This window comes from Alligator mississippiensis, chromosome 1, assembly GCF_030867095.1.
Source record: "Alligator mississippiensis isolate rAllMis1 chromosome 1, rAllMis1, whole genome shotgun sequence".
Taxonomy (NCBI): domain Eukaryota; kingdom Metazoa; phylum Chordata; order Crocodylia; family Alligatoridae; genus Alligator; species Alligator mississippiensis.
In genome coordinates, this window is record NC_081824.1 from 322,141,333 (window position 1) to 322,163,668 (window position 22,336).

A 22,336-nucleotide genomic window follows, 5' to 3' on the forward strand; every position below is an offset into this window, starting at 1 on the left:
CAGGGCTGGGGTGGGGCAGACCCTCCCCCCCCAGTGCGGAGCTTACCATTTGTGCAGGGCTGCATGCCCAATGGCTCTGGTTGGTTCTGGCTGGTGGTGATGGCAGTGGACTCATTGGGTGATGGGGTGCAGCTTGTGGGTGCCTGGCCAGGGCTCCCCTTCTCCCCCCCCCCCCCCAGGAAGGAGCTGGCACTGCTGGCTGCTGGTGGTGACATGGCTAGTTGTGCCTCTTGTCTGGGGCTGAGGCTATGGACCTGTTGAGGCTGGGGATAGGGAGCTTGGCAGGATGGGCTGCTGGTACCCTGATGGGCCCCCCCCAGCAACATGTCCCCAGTGGGGCCAGTCTGGAGTGGGGACTTGGGCAGGCCGTCTGTGCTGCTGCACAGAGCATGGCTGTGGCCTGAGTCCTGGGGCATGAGGATGGCTTCCAGTTGCCACATAAGGGGCATTGACTTGTGGGTACTCCCCAACTGATAATTGTGGTTGGTGATGGTGACCCACTGTGCCCGCAAGACCTTGACCTTTAGGAGGCACTGCTGTGCCAACCAGTCTTGCCCACACTCCTGCATCTGGCCTGACAGCTCATCATAGATGTAGGCATTGGAGTGCCTGCCCCATGCTAACTGCTACTGCACCTCCACCTCACTCCACAGCACCATGAGGTTGCCAGTTTCCTCCTGTGACCAGTTGGGGCCCTGGGTGGCAGCATATGGTGACAAGGCTATTGGGGCTCCTGTGCCAGCTCTCCAGGCCTCCATATGGCAGTCCTTGTGCTGCTGGGTCTGGGCAGCTGCCTGCAGTGCCCAACTCAGGGGCACAGCAGAAGACTAGGAGCTGTGTGGTGAGGTGATGCCCTGTAGGCTCCAGGCAGGTTACTGGGGGTTGGCTGTGGGTAGCTGGTGCTGGTCTCAGTGACCAGGAGCCAGATGAAGCTGGGCCCAGGTTCTGGGAGGCCTGGCAGGAGCCTGGGGCAGCCTGCAGGGCTGAACGGCATGGGTCTGGCAGCTGTGCAGCACTGTGGTATGCAGACATGCTGGCACAGGTCACCTGTGGCCTGTGCAAGGGCAGCAGAGGCCAAGAGTCCTCCCCAGGCTCCCTGCTGTTGTGCCCGAGGGCTCCAAATGCCTGAAGGCTTTTAAAGGGCCTGTGGCTGGGGCTGCTATAGAGGTGGTCCAGCCCTGGGGCAGGAGAGACTCCCTGCCCTGGGGCCCTGGGACCAAACTCAGGCTGGCCCCCTGTGGCAGGGCTGACTGGGAGCAAATGTGCTCTGGGTTGGTGTCTACTCATGTGTTACTGTATAGTAAATACTTGCGAGTAAACCTGCTACTTGCATTTTCAGGTAGCAAAATTACTCATGAGTAGCAAAGTTTACTGTGCGGTAAGCATGTACATATGCACATACTGTGCAGTAAACTATGCTACTGTGCAGTAAACTGTCTCACGCAGATGCACCCATGTGTCCTAGGACTTAATTCGTAGATTCATAGATTCATAGACTGTAAGGCTGGAAGGGACCTTGGAAGATCATTGGGTCCAGCTCCCAAATCAAATAGCAGAAGAATTTAAACCAATTGGCATGGATATTTGCCCCCAAACCATAAAACAAATAGTAACAAGGCTTAAACTAACTTAAAATGTAAACATGAAAAAAGCTCACTGAAAGTTCATTTTTAAAAGAGTCTAGCTGAGAAATATGTCTGAAAAAAACAAATTGAAAATAGTGTTCCATTAACAACTTAATCTTCTGTGATAATGTTGCTTGATACATCCTGGTTCATTATGTCAAGCTGCATTCAATTTTATCCTAATCAAGATATTCAAAGAAGCAAGGTGTTGCACCATATGGTACAACAGTTGTTAGGTACTCTTTAACAAAAGCTTTTTAAAGCTGAATGTCAGACTGAGCTCTTTCAAGGAAGCTATTTATCAGCATCCCTGAATAAGATGTTTTAAATGATGAGATTGTTCTGTGCATCAGCCAAGCAGTCTTTTGACATTTTCATGTATCACAACTATCTTCTTTCAACATCCATTAGCTCTTCTTTGAAAAATTAAGGCCAGTTTTATTGAATGGGATGACCATGTGTCTTGGTGGGTAGTGTACTGAAGGAGGAATCAGCTGGTGTGGATTCTATTGGTAGTGATCTACCTAAAGCATGCTGGAAGTGTGCTGTGCAGCAGCTCCTTTAATTTTGCTCTTTTTGCCATGCATTCTCCCACCGCTGATTGGCTGAGGGACCCCAGTGGCCCCACCCCTTGCAACTAGCTCCTGATCGTCCAGGAGGCAAATATCTGTGGTTTAAAATATGCTGCAGTTTTTGTCTATTGGCTGATCAGGAGGAGCAGCGGCACCATCATGGACCCTCTACCAATCAGCAGCAGGGAGTGGGTGAGGGGTGCGGAGTGAAAAGATCAAGATTAAAGGACCCACTGCACAGCACACTTCTGGCATAATTTGGGTAGATCCCTATCTATTGGTAACTGTCCCATGGACCTGAATGACAGTCCCTTCACAGGCAAGTTCCTGTATTGATTATTGTCTTGCCCATTTAGACTGTAAGCTCTTTTTACAATCTAAATACTATATCTTGCTGTGTTTGTACAGAAGATTCTAAATCTCCATTCAAGCTGTTAGATATTACTAAAATGCAAATAATAAAACAATAGAGGTATCCAGGGAATTGAAGAAATGATTTGTCACAGAAAAATGTTGATCTGTCAACAAGCAAATGCTTCAGGAATGGAAAAGGTCCAGGATAGAATTTCTTTAGTTCAAATACATGCTCTGACAGATCTGGATCTAAACTGAGGATTTTGAACTGAGGTGTCTCACATCCCTGGTCATCTATCCATTTATAGGATGCTACAATACTGGGTGAGTTTCTTTCTTTCCTTCTTGGAAAGATCTTGGTTTTGTCTTAGTGCAAAAAACAAGATTTTTCAAGATGGAAAAAAAGTTTTGCAAGACAGAAATGTTTCCTGCAGCCCTAAATAAAGTTAGTAAAAGCAATGCTTGACTAAAGGACTGATTGAAAAATAGACTAAAGGCTTCAGGATTTGGCTTCATGTGTGCATGCCTATTTCATGTTCTGTTTATACTGTATAGTGATGTACCGGCAAGAGGTAGGGCAGGGTGATGCTTTCAAGAACAACTGGTTCAGAGAGGCATGAGCTTTTATAGGCAACAGCCTACTTCACCAGATGCTATAGTTGTTGCCTTCAAAATCTCATGCCTCTCTAAACTAGTTAGTATCTAAGATATCACCCTTTCCTGCCTTCTGCCAGACTTTAGATTAATACATATGACTACCTTTGTACTCATAGGGTGCGTCGACATGTCACCCTACGGTAGAGGTGCGCCCTCCCATTATAATGCGCTGCCCCAGTGTCATAGTGACAAAATCTAACCTTGAACTGTGCACATGGTGCAGTAGGGGCAGTTACTGAGCCATCCTTTAGTACTTCTAAAAGGAGATATTAAAGTACAGCACTGTAACAATATCACTGTATGGCAATGTGTAGATGCGCCATAGTGAGGTATAGAAGAATTTTCTGGGGCCAGTAATAACCTTGAATTTTCAATGTTCCAAAGCACATTTTGTAGTCATTAACTGCAGTCAGTCTTCAAAACTTTGGAAATTTCCTGCTCTTTTATTATTATTGAATAAAGACTGTTTCTTTTATTATTATTGAATAAAGACTGTTGCTATCAATGAAAAAAAAGGAGCTTATCAGGTATACTTGTTAAAGTACGACACGTTAAAAATTGGCTACAAACTTATCTAGTCTCTGTCATTTATAATTAGCATGTGATAGTCCATTAAAGCAAGCCACTTTGTGATTCCAGTATAACATTTTTAATTGGAATCATATTAGGCTAACAAATTCATGCCTAGTTGGAAACGATCCAATATGCAATCTTCTGATGTTCCTGGCACACTATTGCATTTGAATTGACTTCTTTTTTAATATTATCTTTTCCAGAAAGTGCTTGTCTTTTAATCTCAAATCAGTAAGCACACTGCTGCAGTAAAAGCCCATTTATAATATTTTATGCATAGGTATTGTAACTAGATGAGAAAAACACCATATCTCCTAACATGCTGTTCACTTCTGTAGTCATTGAGGATCTAGTTTTCAGGTATAGAATCATAAAATCATTGAAAATTAGGATTGAAAGGAACCTCCAGAGGTCATTTATTCAACCCCCTGCCAAAAGTGAGACCATCCCCTACTGGATGATCTCAGCCAAGGCTTTGTCCAGCCAGGTCTTAAAAGACTCCAAGGATGGAGGTTCCACCACCTCTCTGGGTAACCTGTTCCAGCGCTTTACTACCTTCCTAATGAGAAAGGTTTTCCTAATATCTAACCTAAACTTCCCTTGCTGCAACTTGAGACCATTGGCTCCTTGTTCTGTTACCTGCCGCCACCGAAAACAGTCTAGCTCCATCCTCTTTGTAACCACCATATAGGTAGTTGAAGGTTGTTATTAAATCCCCCCTCAGTCTTCTCTTCTCCGGACTAAACAAACCCAGTTCCCACAAGCTCTTCTCGTAAGTCATGCTCTCCAACCCTCTAATCATTTTCATTGCTTTCTGCTGGACTCTCTCCAATTTGTCCACAACCTTTCTATTACAGTACTTCAAATGTGGCCTCACCAGAGCTGAATAGAGGGGAATAATCACTTCCCTTGATGACTGCATATGTAGAAATAGACCTAGCAATGAAAGCTCTTTCTGACTTCTGAAATTCTCAACACCTTACTGGCAGCAGAATTAATATTTTAATTCTGAAAAATTATTGTATTAAACAGAGTTATTATTTCTATCCAGTAGGTTAGAAAAGTCGGTGGACTTTTTTTTCCCCAAAGAGAAATTTAGGGCAAGAAACAACCATATTTCCCATAAAAGTTTGTCAGTGAAGAATGTGAGGTAGTTTTTCCTTATACATATCCTTTAATAAAGCACCGTGGCAGAGGGACATTATAAATCTTAGCAGCATGCTAACAGAGTAGATTTCTAAAGTCAACTTCAAGGTCACTTTATAATAATTTTCTCTCTATTCAGAATGTGCAATAGCAAGAATATTTTACAACCTCTCCAACTGAATCGACTTGATTTGAATTGTGATCTGCTAGCAATAAAGGGCAAGATAGATAACTAGCTACTCCCCAACCACAAAGCTGTAGCAGAAAGCCCCCTTTTCTTCTTGTCTGAATTTGCTCTCCCCTCTTTGAATATGTTTTTCCTCTTCTACCTTTTCTTCCTTCCTCTTTCTTTCACTTTAAGATAAGGAATTTTGTTTTAAAATTTGTATGCGTGCATTTTGTATCTCCCCTTGTATTTTGGTATTTTTATCTATTTGTGTGCCATGGCATTTGTAGCTTATATTTTATACTCCTCACCTTTCAACTTTCAACTAAATGTGTTTAGTTTCATAAATAAGTTATACATTGTAACAATGTTAACAAGGGCAGGAATCAAACTGTTCTTCTCTGTATCAGGCTGGCCCCTGAAAGAGCCTGTGAATCAGTGATTTAATGTGTACAAGGTAGCAGGCAGAAATTAACACCTGGGAGACTGCAGATCAACCAACGGAAGAACTCAATAGAAGACAATGTAACAACCGGGAAATCTCTAAACCTCACTGATCAAGGGCTAGAAGCCCTGGCCTGAGTTAATCAATGCCGGGGACCAACTTTTGGGCTGAATATCTCCAAATTGACCACTCCCAGAGCCCTATTAAAAATTTATCAATGGACTCCCAAACCTGCACGTACATGCAGACGACCCCTGATAGATGCCATCCAGTAGCCACCGAGGGGGGAAGTCCCACAAGGGTCAATGACCCCTGGATTGGGCAAACCTGAAAACTGGGGAGTCACCAAAGTCTGCCAAGGACAGATAAAAGGCAGTGAAAAGTGACCCTCAGTGGCGCCCTCTTGATCTCCAACTCGGCCAGACCTGTCCAGCCAGAAGGACCAGCCGGCGACCCCCTTCTGGAGGATAACACCATGCTGAAAGAAGCCTCGACTGGCCATCGACAGCAGACTCCAGCGCTTGTAGGATAGGTATACCTGACTCTGTAGCTTGCTACTGTGTGTGTGTGTGCATGTGTGTGTGTGTGTGGGGGGGGGGGGACCAGCCCCAAGGTTTATGATTTAATTCATTACAGTGTTTCAATCTACCTAATAAACCAGAATTTTAAGGATCCCAAGTTGGACATTTGTAGCCAACAAAGCGAACCCTTTTTTTTTGCAAAGCATTGCAAGAATCTACATCCTCCCTTAAATAAAATTAACCACCAAAGGGGAAATCATCTGCCCAACCTATAAAATGAAAAAGTCATTAGTGTATGCCATAATTATTGCTTTGTTTTTAATTATGTATATTTATGAAAAACACTGAAGACTTAGGTTGAAAATGAATTGCTACCTTATTGTAATTTTTTCTCCATTGTATTTTAAAAAAATTATATGAATATGAATGGTGGAGACAAACTGCAATTAAACTGTATCAGAAAACACGTGTGATCATGAATACAACCTGTATTTTCAGCCTTCTCCAGCACTGAAGATTTAACTGTATAAATAAATTTCTTGATCCTACACTTTGTTACCATGCATTCCGGTATTTGAAGACTATTATCAAAGCCCTCTTCAGTCTTTGCTTCTCCAGGGTAAATAACTCTAGTGTTTTCAGCCTTTCCTCACAAGTCTTGTTTCCCAGTTTCCTGATAATTTTTGTTGCTCTTCATTGGACTCTTTCCAAACTATCCACATCCTTCTTGAAGTGTGAGACCCAAAACTAGACAGTACTCCAAGTGAGGCCCCACCAGTGCTGAACAGAGTGGAAGAATCACTTCCCTTGCTTTGCCAGTGACACTCCTGTTAATACAACCCAGTATACTGCTGGCTTCTTTCGCAATAAAAGCACACTATTGGCTCATTTGCCGCTTATGGGTCACTGTAACACCCAGGTCCTTCTCTGCGGTACTGCAGCCTAACTAGTCATTCCTCAGGCTGTACTTGTGCAGGTGGTTATTCTGTCCCAGTGCAGAACTTTGCATTTGTCTTTGAGGATGGAGATGAGTTTTTCTCTGTGGCCATAGGGGATAGAACAAGGAGCCATGATGTTAAGCTGCAGCAGGGGAAATTTAGGTTGGAGGCTGGCCAGGCATTGAAATAAGGTACCCAGAGAAGTTGTGGAATCCTTATCCTTGGAAACTTTCAGAGACAGGTTAGCCAGACACTTGACCGGGATTGATTAATCAGGGATGATCCTGCCTTGAGCATAGATGACTTTTGTTAGACTCTGACTCCATTCAGCACCCAACAACTAGGAAGATGACCATCCAATTGCTCATGGATCCTGTTACTCATTAGCCAGAGCAGGCAGGGAGCAAACACCAGTACACATTGCTCGCAACAGCTTTATTCAGAATGGAGACAGCTTTGGACAAAGGTCCCTCACAGACACACAGCCGGTGAACCAGGGGACCTGCATTGAACAATAGCTTTTTCCACATTTTATACACTTTGATTTATACTCATTACCATTTCTTCCACCCTCGCTCCTCCTATGTTCTGCCCATCTCTCCTCCTACCTCTAGCTCCACCTTTGTTTACTGTTTCCTTCATTAGTATGGAATTGCCTATGCATTTTATTCATTTACATACCTTTTTGCTATGAGCGCATGTCCAAGACCACAAACTCCCTTCTTTTGGTCACTGGGCGGACTTTGGAGGCTTCATTACCAATCACTGTTCACTCTTTTGCATTTGTTCATCTTGGTTACGTGCTATCTTCTACATTCCAATCTGTTTTTCTGTCCCAACTTTTACCATCTCCACATTCCTAAGGCTTCACCTCATTCACAGCATGCAGAATCACACAGACTCACTTGCTGCTTTCTCAGAAAATGGTTGACACAATTAAGATGGTTTCTTAGCATAAGCACTCATAAGCAAAATTTTATATGTATATCTCACAACAATACTATTATATGGTTAAAAAACTACTTGCCTAAGCATTTGCAAAGTTATTTTTAATATATATCATTCTACCTTGTGGTCAGCAGCTTTTGCTGGGCCACAGATTAAAGTCTTTTATTCAGCTGCAAATCCAGTGCTCCCCAAGATCCAAATATTGTCACCCTAACAACTTTGTGAGGTCCTTTCCAGCCCTAGTTTCCTATGATTGCAGCCATTAATTGCTCAAAGCCCTTAGTGTTTTCCCAGGGGAGTTCCTTATTTTGCATTTTGAATTTAAAGAAAAATAAGTGAAAAAGTAGTTATAAGGAAAAAGTAACATTAGGAACTTTGGAACAGATTGCTTCTCTCCTGCAAATCTTTGTAGTTACAAAAGTACTGTGGTGTCACAGCTTGGATACCTCTATTAAAGGGCACAGACATTCTTTTAATGAACCCTTTCACACCTTTCCAAGGGATTTCAATTACTTTCCATCATGCAGTGCTGTTAGCTATAGGCATCTGGCTGGGGTCAGATGCCTATAGCATCTGACCCCAGCACTCTTTCCTGCCTAGGGCAGGGGGTCAGACTCGATGATCTGTTGAGGTCCCTTCTTACCCTAGCATCTATGAATCTATGAATCTATGCAGGCACAAGCAGCACAACCTTGTTTTAGGATCTCATCCAACCCTCTTCTTGTCAAGTGTGTACTTTGTGAAAAACGGGCCAGGCTACTGTACTTCACCTGATAAGTACTTTGTACCTCTGCCAAATAAAAAACAGTTTTAACGAGACCAGAGACATTTCCTTTTTAGAAGCAGTTATTTTGAATGGCTATGTTAAACTGGATATATCTAGCCCCAGAAGCATGCATATATTTTTATAATAAAAAATAAATGTGTCTATTCCCACTACCACTGTCCTTAACAACTGTTGGGTTTCTATGCAAACTTTCCATGCCAAAGTTTGGAAAAGTTCACCTAAACAAACATTTCAGGAAGTTACGTTCTGAAACAGTTTTATATAAATAAATGCCATGGGTGGCTCTATATGCCCTGAAAAATTTTGGAGTATACTGTATGCCATACACAAATATTTCCCCAGACTGCTGTAGTGTTTCATCTTTATTTGCAGCTACAGTTAAGCTATTTTATAGATTTTTTAGCATGTTTATACTTGTATGAACCATGGGTTTGGGTATGAATATATTTTTGTATTTTTATAATTTGACTAGATTTAGCAATCAATTCACTGCCTACTTTAAGCACCAGGTAGGTTCCTCACCAGGCAGTGGCTATGCACACCTCAGAGGAACCCTGAGTTTCAGGAAGGAGGATGATCTCTAGATATGTACCTGCAATTGGTATGCATATTGATCAACCAGGAAAGTGGCAAAACTATGAATCTTTACTTGAAACGAGAGCCAACCTCAAATAATGGCTAGTTACATCCCAAGGGTAGATGTCTCAGTTTACCCAGACAATGATTAGAGTGGACTTCAAAAGGGCATCTCATGCTCAGGAGGTCTATCTCTCCCTATGGAATAAGGTAGTGTAAGAGTGATGTTGTAGCCATGATGGTCCAGAAATTATGTGTGAGGCAAACATTTCTTAGGGTGGTATCTTCTATTGGACCAACTATGTAGCTTGGACTGTAAGACATTCTTCCTCAGGTCTCTAGAACTGCACTTTTGTCACAGATCTAAGCACATATCCCAGAGCTGCTCACACTCAAAACTCCCCTCAAGCTCAACTTTACACACAAAGATCCTTCCTAGAGTGACAACAAATTCAATTGAAGAGTAGGTGGTTATAGAAACAGAGAACATCCCCTCCTCCCACTGTAGCTCTTTCCAGCCCATATTTGCTGATTTTGGTTTTTTTGCACAAATATAATTCATGAATTCCAGGGTGTTTCAACTTCCACTACTCTGCAGCTGTTCATTTCAAGTGTGCCGTAACTGTATATCCTCATTCTGATACATTATTTCTTGTGTGCAGGTGGCGGGTGGGGGAGGGGGGCAGTTTATGTGAATGATTTGCTATGTCATGGGAGGGGGAGATTTGACCAAGCTGTTTCCTTCAACGGTTCTTACATGACACTGGGCAAAGAGTAGCAGAGTGATAAGTTGCTCCAGGTGCATAGAGTCAGCATTTATCCTTACAGTGAATGTTAGTTGAATATTTGAATGGTTCATCCAACCCAAAACCTAGTTGAAAACATTGAATGCCTCCTTGCGAGTATTCAAGGTAGAACTGATTCTAGGGCTAAGTACAGACAGTCAAAAATCCTGAGGTTTAATCAATTCAATCTTCACAGGTTAGTCTAAACTGCATAGATTAACAGATAAGCAAGTTAACAGACATTCACTTTTGATTCCAAAAATGCAGCCAAATGCTTGCAGTGGCTCAGGCCAGAAGCTGATGGGTGCTAGAGTATGCTTCCCTGATTGACTGGAGCAGACAGTTTGGGCCAAAGCTAGCCCACCCCCCGCTACAAGGAGGGGTTTCTGGGGGAGATGCAAAACATCCTGGGATGCTGGGGGACTGTGAATTAACCTGAATCTGGAGGGGATCTGGGACAGAATTTCAAAAAACCTATTTAAAGTAAATCAGTTAAGTCTGATACTATATCCATCCAGGTTTATCTTAAACTGGTTTTGGCCATTTTGAAAGCAGTTTATGTGCACTGAACTTCTGTTGTGTTACAGATTTGAACTGGTTTCTGATCACTTATACCGTTTACATGTAACTTCTGTCCCTAGCCTAAGAGTCTACTGGTTCATCATTGTCATCTTAGCAAACTGACTCCTGATTTTAACATTATCTCAATCAAACAACATGGCTTATCTTCCCAGCTACCCACAGGAATTATAAATAAATACAAAGAATGAATTAGATACTCTACTAATTATTTTTCAATAGATAGTTGTCTTAAATTACTTTTTCTCTAAATACAGATTTTTAAAAATAGTGAGGTAACTAGTACAATGCTATCATTGCTGTGAAATCCAAAGTGGAAGCAAGATAACTGTAAGGTTTAATTACAAGGTAGCTAGACAAAGTGAGGCACTATACTCCCAAGCCATGATTCAGTTCACTTAGTTTATATAATAAAACTACACTTGTTTCCACAGGGATAATTCATGTGTGTTGCCCTATAGTAAAAACATGCTTTCTATAGTCAGCAAACATAGCCACAGAGAATCTCTTTCTCACTTGTACTCTCACTTCAAAGGCTTGTTCTATCATTAGCTTCATTGATGAGTCATTTTGTATAGTAGCCATTTTTAATAGTAGCCATAAAAAAAAAAATCAGTGCCGAAGTCCTGCTTTTCTATATTGTGTTTTCACATTGTCCAGTGTTATATAGGGGGCAAAAAGGATCTCTGTTGCTTTGTGAATTAAAACAAACCTTTGGAAGAATGAAGTAATAGCTGCAATAGCATGTTCTTTGTTGAGTTACTCTGAGAAGCAGGGTATGTGAGCCCATAAAAGTACCAAGTTAGCTTGGGTTTCTCTACACAGAACTACTTTGGGCTCTCTAGGCATATCAATGGTGGCATTTTATACATTTCTGAATTTGATATGCTGGAAATGTTCACTTAGAATCATAAAATCTAAAATTGCTGGCTAAGTATAGGAAGGAGTATGAGAAATTAGTAGATGCAGTCTCTTGGGAAGGTATTTGAAGTGCACTGTGTAATGCTGAAACGTATATTTACTGAAAGAGACAATATTAAAAGGCACAGTAGCAAACTATCTAGGTGTGGAAGACAGATATAATAGATATAGATGATATAGACCAATGGTTTTCAACTCTCTTCCATTCATGGACCCCTACAAAATTTTGAATGGAGGTATAGACCCCTTTGGAAATCTATTGTGTCTATAGCGAGCATAAGTAGATAATTACTAACAAGCTGTTGTGTAAAAAATAAAAATAATATCAACAAAAAACAACAACAACAACAATACAATTTTGTGAACTCACCATTTTGTTATCTGTTCTAATAAGATGGTTGAGCTTCCTTCTTGGCAGAAAGCATGTGAAAGTTTGGTAGAATAGGTGACATTTTCAGTCTTATATCTCCTTCAACATCCAATCTGTTTCGGTATTTCATTTTTATTGATGCTAAGGCTGAAACCCCATTTTCATATAAGTATGTGGTGGTGAATGGCATCAAGATTTTAATGGCCTCAACTGTCAGATCAGGGTACTTCTTTTTTATTTTAACCAGAATTGGGCAAGAGGTTCCTGCTTGAATTCAAGTTTCAGTCCTCCATTCCAGGATAAATCGAATAATTGTTCCTCTTCTTTAGCTGTTAGACGGGACCTAGAGTTGCAGTCTGCTACAAAGGGATTGCATATCCACACATTCTCAATGCCCATTTCAGAAAAGAACTGACAAAACTGAGAATTGAGTGCCAGCAAGTGTCCCTTGATTTAGCTTTTCATGTCATTGTCCAGTGTCAACTCATTTTCAGCCAAAAAGCTGTCAAGGGCTTCAAATGTGTCAAAGTTGCTTTCTTTACTCAAGAAACCCAAAGTTGAAGCTTCTTGATGAAAAACATCAGATACAGTCCCAAGCATACAGAGGCAACCATTCACTCAGGGATTTCCCCAGACTGCCACACCAAACCTTCACACATTCACATGTATTAGATGTGCTGTGAAGACGAAAAGTCAGGGCACAGACTGAGCTAGTAGATATCTCTATACCCAACCAGACTTTTGCTGGTGGCCTCCCATCAGTTTTATAGGACCTAATCTTTCACTAAAAATATGTGCAGTTCTCATTGTTCCAAAGAAAGCTTTTCATAAGTGCCTCAAGACACTTCCAATGTTCCCAATGGAAATTCCATCCAGACTGTTATGTGCTCTCTGTTTCTGTCTGCATCTCTGTCTTGGTCTCTGTCTTTTGCTCTCACATGCACCTACCTGTTCCAGTTTGTAGACTGGTATCACCAGGGGAGTAGAAGGGCCAGGGGCTGTAGTGTCACCAGGTCCCTTGTGAAACAGTGGCAGCAGTAGGGTAAGACAGGGCTGCCCAGCTGTGATCTGCCTTCTGGTGCTGGCATTTGGGTGACCTCTGGCCATGGGGGGCGCAGCAGTACTGGTGACACTCCCCTTTGGGCAGGAATACTATCTTTACACCCACCTTGTATGGACCCCCTAGATGTGCTACACAGACTCCCAGGGGTTCATGGATTGAAAATCACTGACATAGACTATACTGGGTGTATCAGGACTATTTTAGTTGACCTAAAAAAAACCCAAGACAGGACTTATACAAAAGATGGCAAGAAGAACTTACTGATAAAGACAAATATTAAGGAACAGCACTCATATATAGGGACAAAAATCAGAAAGACAAAGGTACAAAATTAATTTTAACTAGCAAGTGACATAGAAGGCAATAAGAAAAGGTCCTAAATACTTTAAAAAAGCAGACAAAGGAGAACATATATTCCCTATTTAATGGTGAAGGTAAGAACATAATTGAGGAAACATGGATACTGAAACAATATATTTGGATAAATCCAAGCTGGCAAATTGATGAAGATCAACCTAGTGTACTTATTAACAGAACAAACTCCCAGCCACTAGTGTTTATTTTCAAGAACTCATGGAGGATTTGGGAGATCTCACAGCACTAGCAAATTGCAACCTGGTTCCAATCTTGGAAAAAGAAAGGAGAAAGGAGAACCCAGGAAAATATAGCCCCATCAGTCTAAGCCTGATATCTAAAAAGATACTATAACAAATTAAAGATGAGATAGTGATAAGAAGAGAGACTGTGGCAAGGAACTGCCAACAATGATTTGTCAAGAACAAATTAATCAGACTAATCTAATTTCTTTTTCTGTCAGGGTAACTGACATAGTGGACTGTAAGAGTAAAGCAGCAGATGTGATATATTGCAAATTTTGTAAGATTTTTGACAATGCTGCAAGACATTCTTATTAGGAAACTAAAGAAATATGGTCTAGATGAAATTAAAAAGAAAAGTAGGTGTGAAGATGTTCAGAAGTTTGTGCTTAAAATATTGTTGTCAATATTTCACTTGCAGACTACTAGGACATTTGAAGGGGGAACCTCTAGATCGCTATTCTAGATGCAGGTCAACTCAGTATTTACATTAATAACTTAGATGTTAGAAAAGAGAGTATGCTTAACATTTGCAGGACAGATTGTTAGCACTATGGAGGACAGGATTACAATTCAAAGTGATCCCAATAAATTGGAGAAGTGGTATGAAATCAACTAAGTGCAACTTTGGTAAAGACAAGTACTAAGTGTTATACTTAGGCTAAAGACAGAAGCTACACATAAACTGGTATAAGTGATCGGAAACTGGTTCAAATCTGTAACACAATAGAAGTTCAGTGCACATAAAGTGCTTTCAAAAAGTCTGAAACTGGTTTATGATAAATCTGAATGAATGTAGTATCAGACTTAACTGATTCAAGTTAAATCACTTTATTGAACTTCTGTCCCAGATCCCCTCCATATTCAAGTTAATTTACAATCCCCCAGAATCCCAGGATACTTTGCACCTGCCCACAAACTTCCCGCTCCCTCCCCCTCCCCCCCCGCCCTTTACAGGGTTGGCAGGCTAGACTTGGCTCAAGCTGTCTGCTCCAGATGAGTAGGGAGGCATGCTCTAGCACCACCTTGTTTCTGGACTGGGCCAATGAAGTCATATGGCTGCATTTCTGGAATCAAACGTGCTTACTGGTTCAGTCTATGAAGCTTAGACTAACCTGTGAAGATTGATCAATTCAGCCTCAGGCTTTTTGAATGTTTGTACTTAGCCTTGGGGTGTACTCACACATTACAATTAGCACATGTTAACTCTAATGATTGTTTGGTTGTGTTAAAGTTAGCATGTGCTGTGAATAGTTGCACATTGAAATTTAATACCCTCTCTAACATGCACTGTTTTGACCTAATACTAGAGGGCTGGCAAGTGGGTGTGGCTAGGAGCTGCCAAGTCTGTTCCATGCCTGCTCCACTAGCTAGCCCTTTAGTCACAGTATAATCCAAGGGACAAGTGGGGAAGGTGGTCAGGACCCCTTCTGTTCCCCCCCCCGGTGTCCCCTCCCTACCTGGATTACCCCCTTCCCCAACCCTGTTTCCTCTATGCCCCCTCCATCCACCTCTGCTTCCAACCCCCCTTCTCATGTGCCCCTCCTCTTCCTTCCCTCCATTCCTGTCCTCCTTTCTTTTCTCTCCACTTACCCCTTCCCACTAACCTGCTGCCCAGCTGTCTCCAACTTTCATTCCAGGGCCATAGAGTTCTTGATGATAGCTAGCCCATGCTGGAAGAGGTGCTTCCTGGGATGCTGGAGGACTCCAAATTAGTGATTTTATCTTAGTGGAGCAAAATGTAGCATTGTTCAAAGATAATCCTTGCCTGAAGTATTGGCATGAATTTAAGATGCCTAGAGAGTACTAAGCACTTATTAATGAACTTGCCTATACACAAATGCTAGGAGCTTGGGGAATAAACAGGAGGAACTTGTCCTCCTGCTTAACACAAATAATTTTGACATCATAGGGATAACAGAGACCTGGTGGGACTCCACCCATGACTGGGCCACAGGTATAGATGGCTATATCCTGTACAGGAGAGATTGAGTGGACAAAAGGGGCGAGGGTGTAGCTCTTTCTGTCAAGGAAAGCTACGTATCCCTGCAAGCTGATATTAGAGCTCAGGGTGGATGACTGGAGACCCTTAGGGTAAAATCTGTGAGGGACACGGCACAGGGGACACAATGGTGGGAGTCTATTACAGGCCTCCCACCCAAAGTCAAGAGCTTGACCAGGAGTTCGCCAGGGAATTGGCTGAGGCTGCATGCTCTCAGTCCATGGTTGTCATGGGAGACTTCAACTACCCAGACATCTAGTGGGAAGACAGCTCAGCCAAATCTGAGCAGTCGCAAAGCTTCCTCTCCTGTGTGGATGACCTGTATCTGATGCAAGAACTCTATGGGCTGATGAGAAGTAAAGAGCTGCTCAACCTGGTACTGGCAACTGAGGAAGACCTAATCAGTGACCTAATGATTTAAGGGAAGATGAGTGACAGTGACCATGAGCTGATCACGTTCACCATCTGCCATAAAGCTGGCAAGTCAGTCAGCAACACAGAAGTCCTCAACTTCAGGAAAGCTGACTTTGATAAGCTCAGGAGGCTTGTCGGTGAGGCCCTAAGGGACCACAACTGCAAGGAGAGGGGAGTTCAGGAAGAGTGGATGCTCCTCAAGGGAGTGATCCTATGCACAAGCAAAGTCTATTTTGTCTTGGAGGAAAGGCAGCAAAAGGGCACAGCAGCCCCCTTGGCTCAGCAAGGAACTAACGGACCTCCTGCATCTAAAAAGAAAGACCTACAAAGGATGGAGGACTGGATCCACCTCCAAGGAGGAATATTCTGCACTGGTCTAGACCTGCAGGGAGTGAACCAGAAAAGCCAAGGCTGTGAGTGAACCCCAACTAGCTTTGAGTATCAAGGACAATAAAAAGTCCTTTTTTATATTTGTGGGGAGCTGGAGGAAAAGCAAGGGCAACATTGGACCCCTGCTAAACCAGATGGGACAGTTGACAACCGATGCCCAGGAAAAAGCCAACTTGCTAAATGGGTACTTTGCATCTGTTTTTCACCCAACGGTGACGCCTGGGTGAGGGTGATTCCTACCCTCCAAGGCTCTGTCCTTGGACCCATATTGTTCAACATCTTCATTAACGATGTAGACATTAGTATAAGAAGCAGACTGGCCAAGTTCACTGATGATACCAAACTCTGGGATAAAGCATCCACACCTGAGGACTGGAGGGTGATCCAGGCTGACCTTGACAGGCTCAGGAAATGGGCGGATGAGAACCTGATGGTGTTTAACACCAAAAAATGCAAGGTTGTCCACCTTGGGAGGAAAAACCTGAAGCATGCTTATAGGCTTAGCAGTGCTGCGCTGGCTAGCACTACGGATGAAAGGGACTTGGGGGGGCCATGATTGACCACAAGATGAACATGAGCCTTCAATGTGATGCTGCAGCTAGTAAAGCAAGCAAAATGCTGGCTTGCATCCATAGATGCTTTGAGCAAATCCCGGGACACCATTCTCCCATTGTACTCGGCCTTGGTGAGGCTGCAGCTGGAGTACTGTGTCCAGTTTTGGGCTCCACAATTCAAAAAGGATGTGGAGAAGCTTGAGAGAGTCTGGAGAAAAGCCACGTGCATGATCAGAGGTCAGGAAAACAGACCTTATGGCAAGAGACTGAGAGCTTTGGGACTCTTCAGCCTGGAAAAGTGTAGGCTCGGGGTGATCTGATGACCACCTATAAGTTTATAAGGGGTGTTCACCAGTATCTGGGGGAACATTTGTTCACCTAAGTGCCCCAAGGGATGACAAGGTCGAACAGTTATAAACTCCTCTAAGACTGTTTCAGGCTGGACATAAGGAAGAACTTCTTTACTGTCCGAGCCCCCAAGTTCTGGAATAGCCTGCCATTGGAGGTGGGTCAAGCACCTACTTTGAACACCTTCAAGAGAAATGTGGATGTTTATCTTGCTGGGATCCTATGACACCAGCTGACTTCCTGCCCCTGGGGCAGGGGGCTGGGCTCAATGATCTTTCGAGGTCCCTTCCAGCCCTAACGTCTATGAAATCTATGAAACTTTAACGTGCTGATACTCACAATTTTAAGTGGCCTTAGCATGGTCTAATTGTAGTGTGTAACCTCCCCCTTAGGAAGGAAAAAACAAATATATGAATATACAAATGGGAAATTGCTGTCTAGGCAATAGTATCACAGAAAAGGTTTTGGGAGTTATATGGAAGCAAAAATTAACAAAATGAATGCATAATTAGTGCATAAAAGTCTAATTCGGGGATGTATTAAAAGGAGTGTTGCATGTCAGATACTGGAGGCAATTATTCCAATCTACTGGTGAGGCTTCATCTGGAATCCTGTATAGTGTTTTTGTCCTGGTCCTTAGATGCAGACAAGTTGAGGAGCCTAGGAGAGCAACAAGAAAAATAAGTGTTAGAAACCTTGATCTATGAAGATTGGGTTTAATTTTGAAAAGAGAATATGAATGTGGAGTACAATAGCAGTCTTCCACATACTTGGTAACTTAGCAAGTCATGTGATAAATATCATAATATCCACCAAGGATATGGTAGAGACTGGGCAGTAATTGGCTGCATTTTCACTAAGGGAAATTTAGACTGTGAAGATTGTTCTTCCCTTATCCCTGATTATAGAAATTGTTAAACACTGGAAAATATGGAGGGTGTGGAAACCTTCTTAATCATAGAATCATAGGATGTCTCTACACATGCATTTAAGTGTGACTAATTTAATAAACGTAGGCTAATGCACATTAAGTGATTTTTGGCTGGTGTTTACACATGCAGGGACTTGGCACTAAAGTTAGTGCCAAGTTTCTGCAGCCCTCCCATGTGCCCCTAGTGGCTGGGCAGACCCAGCACTAATATTAGTGCCGGGTTGCATCTACACGTAGGTTAATGCACTTTAGCTAATTGTGCCTAAATTTGATACCTGCATTTTAGTATCAAATTTAGGTGCAATTAGCCTATTTTTGCCATTTTTAACGTGCATTAAGGGTGCACAGGTGTAGATGTGCACATATAATGCACATTAAATTATTCTAATGTGCATCAATGTGTCTTTTGTAGGCGCACCCATAGAATCAGAAAATGAGGGTTGGTAGGGATCTTGGGAGGTCATCTAGTCCAACCCCCTGCTCAAAGCAGGACCATCCCCAGCTAGATCATTCCAGCCAGGGCTTTGTCAAGTAAGGTCTTAAAAACCTCCAAAGATGGAAATTCTACCACCTCTCTACGTAACCTGTTTCAGTGCTTCACCCACCTCCTAGTGAGAAAGTTTTTCCTAATATCAAACCTAAACTTCCCTTGTTGCAACTCGAGACGATTGTTCCTTCTTCTGTTCTATCTCTCACCACTAAGAATAGTCTAACTTCATCCTAAGGGAGTTTTCAGTAAAAAAAAAATATTCAAACTGTTGTCAGGGATAGTCTAGGTCCACTGGATTCCATCTTAGAGCAGAGGCTGGGCCAGGTGACTTCTTAAGAGCCTTTTCAGATCTGCAATTCTATCACTTTTGTTCTCATTGCACCAAGACCAGTCATTTATTGTAAAGTTATTATATGAATACAAATAGCAAAATAAACATTAAATAATTTTTAAATACCACGATGCAGATTGAAGAAAAAGGAAAATATCTGTCACCAGGGACCACTTGATAAGAGCCAAAACCATTTGTCTGGCAGTTAATAAAAATTGGGAATAAAAATTTGCAAGCAAATTCTAGGTTAACCACTTTCTGTGCTGTCACAGACTTTATTCCATTGTTGCTAGAATAATTAGTCATTTCCCAGATGTGGTAAGTATGTAGTGAAATGAGTTTGGGTTCAATAATACTTTAGTACTAGTCATTATGTTGTAACTACCTAGAAATCTCCTTCAATGGTCTCAACTGCTAGCTACCATTTCATTTTAGTTTCTCACACATAACTGTGTGTTCTACATTGTGATCTTGATTAACTCTCAGCAGACCACTGCCTGGGATTAATCAGTAACAAAGCTTTGCCTGAAAAATGATAAATAAGGTTAATTTGTGAGGCACAATATTGAGCATTGAGATCTAAGGCCTAACAGTTTTATCCTGCTGGAACAGCACAGATTTTTGAGGGTTTACTCTATATTTATACTGGTGAGAGAGAAAATGCAGATTCTTGTAATTAAACCAAACAGAAGCTTCAAGGGCCTCTTCTGCTATTGGTGTTTTACACGGTGTCACTCAAAGAAAAAGAATGCAGGTATAATCCAATCCAGATAGAGGTCAATAGAAAGCTTTTTAATGACTTTATTTAGGTGCTTGAAATTATGCCTATGCTTAAGCACTAGCTGCTAATATTAGAATTTACAGATTTCTCATGTTCCATATTTATTTCTTATTAAAAATTTCTATATGCAACTTGTTCAATTTTCAGGTAAGGCTTGTCATCCCTTTGATGAACTTGGGGTCCTAGGATGCACCTCTGCATATTTAGCATTGTGCACCATTGCCAGAATAGAAGATCATGAACTTTGAATTAACTGGCACCTGCAGGGTCAGTGCAGAACACTCCTTGTGTGAATCAGTCTCCAAGATATCTTTGCATAAGACTACTGGATTGGCCTACTGTTTGGTGTATGGAAGCATTATGAACATCTTGCTTCTCCAAATTTTAAATTAGTTCTGCAGTAGGGCTAGTAAGTAGTTCTATCACTACAAACAGTGTGATATTTTAAAATATGTGTTCAGGTGTTTTCACTAATAAAGTCCTAGCATGTGAGTAGGTACACAATTTGCAGAGTGCCCATAGAAAACCGATTTAAAATGCCTGCCTTCAAATAAGGTGGAAGGCCAATCATTTCTGCATATTCATTATGGTTATGTAGAGAATTAATATAATTAATACAATAAGCCTCTGCATATAGTGAAGTATCTTCATGCTTCACTGAACTATCCCAGTATATGTACGAGACTTCTAAAAAACAAATATAAAGTGTAACATGGTTAAAAAATGGACTTCTTTAGTGTATGTAATTCTCTATCCTAAATGTACATAAATCTTTATGCTAGATATTTAAGTGAGGTTGAGAGAGGGGATCAACTGGCAAGATGAGAATGCACCTCACTATTCAGCCTCTTTTGTTATATTCCTTTTTAAATGTCTTCCATTAAATCTTTTATTTTCCATTTATCAGTGAGCAGCAGTAGGGCCAAACAAACACATGGCTCTTTTCACACTAGTGAGCCTACTGGAATCAATGATCTAACCAAATCCTAAACGGAAATTTGTTTATAACCATCTCACATTGTGTATATTTCCATATCCTTTCATATTTACACAAAACACAAGTTACTGAAGAGCTGTATCTGAGAATTTCACAGTCTCCCTTTCTTTTCACACCTCCCCCGTTGGGGGGGGCGGGGGGAACAGACAACTTTATTTACAATATTATTATCCACATTTTTAGAGAGGGGGAACTAAGGTACAATTTAAATGCCAGATTCTATGCTACCTATTATACACAGAAGTGGAATTAAATGCCTAAGTGTAATTTTATTCCACTATCTGGTGTTTATTTAATTAAACAAAAAGTATAAAACATCTTATTTCTGTTGTTCACTGAACTCAGTCAATAAAAACATTTCAATTCAATTTTCTATATGCAGCTGTTAAAGTAAATGAATTTTCATTAGAGCAGAAAAACTGGAAGTCACATGAGAAAACACAGTTGCACCTCTGATATTGCACCTATAATTTGGACATGAGCATTTTTTCCACACACATTTTTGGCATGAGAAGATATTACCTCATGCCAGCTCACATACTAAACTCAGACTGTGGAATAAGCTCCCTCCAGAGGTGGTGCAATCGCCTACCCTGGAAATCCAAGAAGAAGGGCAAAAGCAACAGGAAGGGAAAAAGCAACAGCAATGGTGCATGGTATAAGAGCAGGGGCCAGAGGTTTGCTGCTGTGGAAGGAGGGTGGGGGTAAGACACCCCCCCTATTTTTGGTAGGGAAAAAATAAGTATTTAAAGGGCAGCTTGACACACGTCAGTGGTCAAAAAAGCAGGTGACCTCACTGCCCTCACCCCCCAATTGAAGTGAACCTCCAGCTGCTGCTTCTGCACTGTGCACAGACACTGCCCATGGTACAGCCCTGGCCAGTTGTACTTCCGATATTGCAGTTATAATTTGGTCAGAGAGTACATGAGCATTTTTTGTGCACACATTTTTGGCATGAGAAGATATTACCTCATGCCAGCTCACACACTAAAATGTTAGTATTTTATTTTAAAAATGAAAGAGGAAAAAATACAAATTTGGGTAACATTGAGGTAACCTGAACAGCAGTAAGTTTGGTGTTAAATTGTGAAACTTTGTGCCTGATTAATATTTTTGGATAGCTAAGTTAGGAATTGACTTCTTAATTTTATATAATTTTGTATTTGCAGAGGTAGGCTAAGAACATTTTATTGTTCCTCCTGTGGGACAGAATTCTTGCAGGAAGTCCTATTATAAATGGTGTCAAACTTTTTTTCCAGAGGTGATGAAAATAGTTAATAGAGAGGTTTATATAGAACACTACATACTTTTTTTAAATGTACAAGTATGAGGTAGGGGTGTAGGTTGTAGCTGTGTTGGTCTAAGGACATAGGCAGACAAGGGTCTTTGGGTGAATCTGATATCTTTTATTGGACCAACCCAAATAGTTGTAGAACAATTTTTAAGAAAGCTTTCGGGTTCAAAAACCCTTCGTCA